General features: G+C 41.3%; 1 long non-coding RNA gene across 1 annotated transcript in view; it reads left to right on the top strand.

Moving 5' to 3' along the window:
• The window catches only part of LOC104275297, a 9872-nt gene extending 5038 nt beyond the window's left edge, over nucleotides 1–4834 (top strand). The window contains exons 2-4 of the long non-coding RNA XR_717830.1: nucleotides 1815–1885; nucleotides 3208–3293; nucleotides 4661–4834. This is a non-coding gene — a long non-coding RNA (uncharacterized LOC104275297). The remainder of the gene's footprint in view (nucleotides 1–1814; nucleotides 1886–3207; nucleotides 3294–4660) is intronic.
• Nucleotides 4835–6829: the final 1995 nt, after the last annotated feature.

The raw sequence follows: 6829 nt of genomic DNA, 5'->3' as shown, positions 1-6829 counted from the left end.
GGGAAAGAGGAGAAGAAACAAAATAAGTACATAGTGTGCTGGAATATTTTCCTTGCTTTCAGCAGAGACTTCCTGAGTTAAAATTTGCTATGAGTTGGCTTTTCCTTCAAATGAATTTCCTGTTCTTTTCCTAGAACTCATCCTCTCACTATTTTCTCTTACTCTACAGACTCATGCCAAACATTTAAAACTTTGCTCTATAGGATACTTAGCAAGACCAGGAGTCTATACTGCAGTAACTGTAAAATTGGGTGTCAAATTTTAAACAAATGTCCCAAGTAATCGAAGCTCTTCAAGGTTCTTGAGCATCTTCCATTTTCTTAATTAGATTCAGTTTTATTGCTGTATGTAGTGAGGGCTTAAGGATTTAAGGCATCAGATGTTTCAGGTGCACTGGATTTTGTTCTCTTGTGTAGGCAGGTCAGGGATTGAGCTTTGGACTTTCTGCTGTGGCATATCATATCTCGAGGTAAATCATATAATAAATACAAGTTCATTTAGATCTTGCAGAACAGTTACTGCCTACTGAATTTCTTAAGACCTCAGTGTTGTTTTGAGTAGTTCCTCGTGGCCAGGTTTAACTGATCTCTCGGTCTCTCTCACATCTCAAGAAGAACAGGCCTTTTTCTTATTTTGTTCATCTCTACACCTGAGAGGGAGGGAAAAATTGAGAAAAGTGTGAATAAGACAGAGCAAATAAAGGTATTTTTAAGCCAGACCTGTGGGGTTTGAAAGTTTTTGGATTTTTAATTGGTGAACAAAATTCCTTTTCCTTTGAGTATATTTGGGCACACAAACAGTGAAGAGAGAATTGGAGCTCAATCAGACATTTTCTTTGCCAGGAAAAAAGATCTGCAAAAACAAGCGTGGAACAAGCCCATGTCTTGAGTTCTAAGCTGATCATCTATCAGCATGTCTTTTTAAATGATGGGCTTGACTTTTAAAGCATCCTTTAGCAGGAAGTAAAATGTTGGTGTCATTGGTTTGTGCTGCTCGTTGTGGAGGAATTGGAAATGTCTTTTTTTTTTTTTTTCCTCCTGAAGCTTCTTCTCAAGCTAGAGCAGAAGTGAGTTGTTCGGGCTCTAGAATGGGGAACCAAGTTGCTAGATTTATTTTCACAGTTCTGTTCTCTCTTTTCACTCGCTCTCTCTCATCTCCTTCATCCATGCCACCTGACACAAAGCCCCATAATATAACCCAAACTCAGAAGTAGTCTTTATCCTTTTTGGCATCATCATGGGTACTCAGTTCCAAAGTAGAAAAAGTTCAGAGCATACACATTTTAAAACTGTATTTTCTATTGTATATTTTTGGAGTGTACTTACCTGTCACAAGACTCTAGAAGACAGGCAAACTCCAGCATTATATGAGCAAATTAATTTGGAAATATAAATGATAATACATAATGTCTGACCAGACAGTGAATTTATGTTTAGAGAAATGTGGGTAAGAAGTAAACATACTTTTAACTGATCATCAAAAGACATCTCTTAAAACACATGAGAAGAAATAAAAAATATTTATCCTTAAAATCTGGAAAGGAGATGAACTATGTACTCTTGCCCTCTGGAACTTTGGAATACTAAAAAAGTAGAGGAGGGAGGAAAGCAGGATGAAGTATATTTTGATTCGATAATTTTGAGAAAATGGGACATACTAAACCCACAGGTCTTCACACTTTCTTAGGTAGCAAACACAACAAAACAAACACCCCTTTTTTTTTCCCCACTACTTGCTGTTGTGAAGAAATCTACCAGTTGGTGTTGTGTGTACATCTACTCCTGCATGTATATGTTTCATCTTTGTTTTCACAGGCATAGAATGTCAAGCAAACCAAGCGTCAGCTACCTCTGAAGAGTGCACAGTTGCGTGGGGCGTCTGCAATGTAAGGAGAACTTCTGTTATGGAGCTCATGTGGTGATGCTATCCCCTTTTTCCGTGACTCGGGACAAAATGAAATCTGTGAAATGTTTCAGATAATCCACCAGAAAAAAAAAAAAAACAACTTTATATATTATATGTTTAGTAGAGTGTAGAAAGGAGAGAGAGAGAGAGAGAGAGAGGAATTAAAAAAAGGAAGAGTGAAAGGTGGAGGGGTGTGTTACGAAAGACAGAAGAGAAGGAAGATAGGCCTCTACCACTCCACCTGTTGTTTTTTGGGTTTTGTTTTTTTAAAGAATAATAGGTCTTTCATTCTGAGCATGATTTCACTGCCTAGGAGCTATGCCTTTTCTTTCCTGGTAATAGAATTACTTGGATGTCAGCCTGCTTGGTTTGTCTTTGTACAGGCTGATTCAAGGAGTCAATAGGGGGTAACTAGGTGATTGGCTTCCTGTTTTGGAGGAAGATCAAATCGGGTCTGCTGTGTAATCAGCAGCTCTTCAGATTGTTGCAGCGTGCGCTCCTTCATACATGATCCCACTAGCACGTGCACTCAAACTTGCATACCTCTTAGCTAGCCTGGGACTGAGTTGGAAGATGCAGTTTTCCTGTTCCTCGGTCCCATCCTCGCTAGGCTGGGGGGCCAAGTTATACAGCACAGGAATGCTGGACCAGGATTATAGGATTATAGATGTTGCATTTCTGATTGTAGAGGGCGAGCAACTTTTTTTTTAACCACGTCACAATATTCTGGTGTTAAAATTATGCTTTTGTGTGCGAGAGTTACCCCAAGTGGAACCTTGTTTTTAAGGAGCTGTGTGGGTATGGAAAAGGGTGTCCTTATTAAATAATAATAATAGAGATTTTTTTTCTTTCTTTCTGATTTTGCAAATTCCTTTTTATTCAGACTTTGTTTTGTCCAGGAGAATGGTAGAAAGCTTCAGCATGTATATATACATATCATCCCTGCTTCTCACTGTGAAATCCTATTTCTTGTCTTTCTGATTTTGCTGCTTATCAGCATCTGCTCTGCCAATTTTAGCATCTGCTAAATTCTACATTCTCTCCTTCATCAGAAGTCAGTCAGTTGCCCCTGCATGCTCTGTGGAGCAGGCTCCCTGCTGCCATTTCACTGATGTTCCTTTCCTCTCTGAAAACATGGGTCAGTCCCTTGGTGTTTACTGGTGAGCGGAATGAGTTGTCCTGCCCACCTTTGTCTGCAAACACTTGCTACGCTCTTCTTACAGCAGTGCTTTCAGCGGTAGTTTTTGCATTGAGATACATTAGTGCGTTCTGAAATGATGGGATCTGAATTTTCTCTTCCAGCACGCTTTCCACTTCCACTGCATCTCTCGCTGGCTCAAAACTCGCCAAGTATGTCCGCTGGACAACAGGGAATGGGAGTTCCAAAAGTAGGTATCCTGCACGGGTTTCAAGATGAAAAATCCAATTGTACTGTTAATGGGAAGGATCAGTGTCAGATATATGGGTCATCTCTCTCGTTCCTGGTTGTGAGGCTGGTGAGAAGGGGTTTTTTTCCACCTTGCTGGATAGGAACCTTTCTTTAATCATCCAGTGCTGATTGAGCTCTGAAGGAAGCCCAAATAGCTGTGGGGTGAGTGGGAGTTGTTAAAAGTAGTGATTTCTATTGACTTTCTCTCTAAAGAATGGAGAGCAGGGAAGAAATGGAATTCGCTGAAAGCAGAGCCTCAGGTGAATTCTTTGCTGCCACATGAGCAATTGGGGTTTAGAAAATGACCTGAACACAGCCGCTTGTGTCCCAAAGCATTTCTGCTGAGGTGCCAAGCATCTTGGGTACCTCTGTATCTTGGTGATGTGTTTTATAACTCTGATAGGCTCAGAGATTAATACAGCTGATTTCCTAGCACCTGGAAATCAAGTGTCCATGCAGCCGTTGCTACAGCCTTGGCCCATTTGTACATAATTTCTGGAGGGTTTGGGGTTTTGTTGTTGTTGTTTCATAGTTTTCGGAGGTCTGTTCTTAGAATAATAATAGGAGGTTTGTGGATGGGATTTAAGGGGTAATTGTATTTTGAGAGGTAGTTTTCTGAGAGTAGTTATGAAGTTTGCCTGTCACTTGCTTCATTCTGCATCTTTTATCAGTTAATCTTATCTGAACTGTGGGTTTTCTTTATCCTCACCCTCCTAAAAAAAAACAAACAAAAACACAACAACAAAACACCAGACATAACCAAAGTCCAGATTAAAACAAAGAAAACCAGATACTATAACTGTTCAGGATTGTCTTTGGGATCTGGCTCACAATCAGTTGTGCAACGTGACAACTTGAGTACCGTAGTTTTGATATTAAGATATTTTAATGAACATTTAATGAAAACTGAGCCCACGTTGCCTGGCTGGTGATTTAATATTGCATAGGCAGCGTGATGAGAAATAGAGACGTGAATGAATGTCTTCTTGTGGGCACTCAGGAATACGTCTGGGGTTATGACAAGCTTTAGCCTTGTTTCCATGCAGGATTTATGTGAAGTGGGATTCAGAGCAAAAAGTGATAATACTGAGGCTCTCTTGAGTATGGTACTGTGGATTGCTCAGGCTCTCTTCTAACGGGTATCTGAATACTTTTGGGGGAGATGAAATGTGGAGAACTTTCCGAGGTTTCCATAGCATAGCATTTCACCTTCATCTGGTTTACATTTAATTACATCATGGTAGAAGGAAAATGCATCTGCCCAAATCAGTGCTAGTATGAAACATAATTTTTTTAAAGGCATTAACATGTTATATGTATTTGCAGGTACGGACACTAGAGAGATGGTCACCACGCTTCTTGTTAGGTCGTCAGCCTCAGTTGTTCATGTCACTGTGGATTTGTTTTAGCAACTTGAAAAATCAGTAATGTATACAATTCTTCTTCTATCTTAACTTCTCTCTGTTGTATACCATTGAATAAAATCTTGCTGGAGCCTCCCATCAGAGTTTTCTTTGTCTTGTGTTCAGGAGTGGGCAGTAAGTGAATGAGGGAGGAGAATCATCTGTAGACCAGGGACTTAAGCTAGGCAAACTCTTAAGCTGGGCAGCTCTTCTTGTCGCTGTGGCCAGTTTGTGACTGTGGGTTTGGTCTTACTCCAGCGCAGATGAGAACCACACCTCTGACTCGATGAAGTCGGCATTAAGCTCTGGCATGTAGCGCGGGACTTGGCCTGGCTAAGCGTAATTTATGCAAATAGCATTTCATGTGGACATGCTTTCTTGCAGCCGAGTTGAAATGATGATCTGTGCAATTAGGGGTTGTGTCATTATTAGAAACTGCTCTCTCTCACTTCTGCTCTTGAGTTTGAAGTCCCTGCCCATGACAGGGAGTTTGGATTAAATGATCTCTAATGTCCCTTCCAGCCTAGGCCATTCTATGATTCTATGACTAGGCCAGCTCGCTGCAGAGGAGAATTTCACTGACTGTTCCCAGTTCCAGCTGTCTATCTTGGGGGACCTTAGCTGAATGTTAGTTTTTATCAGTGCTCAGAAAGCATTTTCTCATGTGAAGTGAAAGTAAACTCAGGAAATTCACGTTCTAGATTGGCTGAAAAGCTAAAGCAAGCAGTGTATGAAGAGACTGATTCTTGGTTGGCTTTCTACTAGTATCTTCTCAGTTCATGCCAAGCTGTAGTTCTTACTGGCCAAAAACTGTTACCCTGAAAAGTAAAAAACGTTTTATTTGGTGTCTCCTGTGCCAAATGGCCTGCTATGCTCCTCGCTGCATCAGATGTTTGGCCCCTGTGTCGAGAGCCTCAGCAGATGCCGAGAACTCAAGCAAGGTCCAAGAAATTCTTCCTGCCACAAGAGGTTGTGGCCCTTCAGGTCAGCAGTGGTAGGTACAATGAATTTCTTTCATTGGCTGTTGATGATGCCACCTTTGCATCAACACTTCTTTGCTAGTTATTGAGGATGAGACATTTGATAGCTGATGTGAGACATAAGTGTACTATAGCGATAGGGAATAAAAATGGTCATTGACAGGACCAAAACTTGCAGGTTTTTCAGTAATTGCTGGGGTTTTCTTTAATCTGCAGCAAGCAAATGTCAGGATTATTTTATCAGCTGGTGTCAGCACTCTGAAATGATACAGTTCACTGTCTTCCACCCTAAAGAAGAAATTAGAATTAGTAGAGTTTATAACTAGACAGTTGATTTACCAGGTTTAGTCAGTAGAAAGCTCATCCTGAATTTGCAAGGTACTTTTGGTGATGAAGGGAGGAATGGAACAGAAGAGGAGAGAGAAGACGATCTCGACAGTGGTCAAAGCACTCATCCAGGCGGCAGGATATCCAGGCTAAAAGCCATTCCCTGAAAATTGAGCTCACATTTAATGTCCCGTCCAGCTGAGTAAAACGTCAGTTGTCCCTGTTTATCATCGTCCATTTTGTTTGCACTGTTGGATTTTTAAGGACCTGGAACCCAGATGCTCGCTGATGGGGGGAATTAATTTCTTCGTGAACTTTGTTTTGGGTCCAGCTACGTCATTCTGCTTCATCTCCCTTTTAGTCTGTGCATGTTGCCCTGAGCATATTTTTTTGGCTGGGGACAGACGCGTCAGTGCAGGCATTTCCCTCTCCTTCGTGGCTTCATGTGCATTTGCTTGAGGCTGTGCCTGCAAAAGTACAGGAGCGGGGTTGTATTTTTTTATTGTGAGTTTTTTATTTTAATGGATCCCTTCAAATGGCAGGCTACAGGCACTCTCCCCCCACGTCCTTTGAACCTCTGTTCTGCTGCAGTGCGTAAAGCCCTACGCACTGTTAAATTTGATTTCAGATTGCTCTTGTAGCCTCTATCCCAAACCTGCTTTTCCCAAGTGGAAAAATACAGACTGTGAAGCAGCAATTGCTTATGGACCTAGGAAAGAAAATCCTTTTTCAGCTGCTGCCCGTTAAAATGACTCCAATGCTGCTTCTCCTGCCGCAAAGGGCCC

The sequence above is a fragment of the Apaloderma vittatum genome, unplaced genomic scaffold, assembly GCF_000703405.1.
Source record: "Apaloderma vittatum isolate BGI_N311 unplaced genomic scaffold, ASM70340v1 scaffold23470, whole genome shotgun sequence".
NCBI classification, from domain to species: domain Eukaryota; kingdom Metazoa; phylum Chordata; class Aves; order Trogoniformes; family Trogonidae; genus Apaloderma; species Apaloderma vittatum.
The sequence above is the reverse complement of the archived record's forward strand: the minus strand, read 5'-3'. Positions and strand labels throughout refer to the sequence as shown.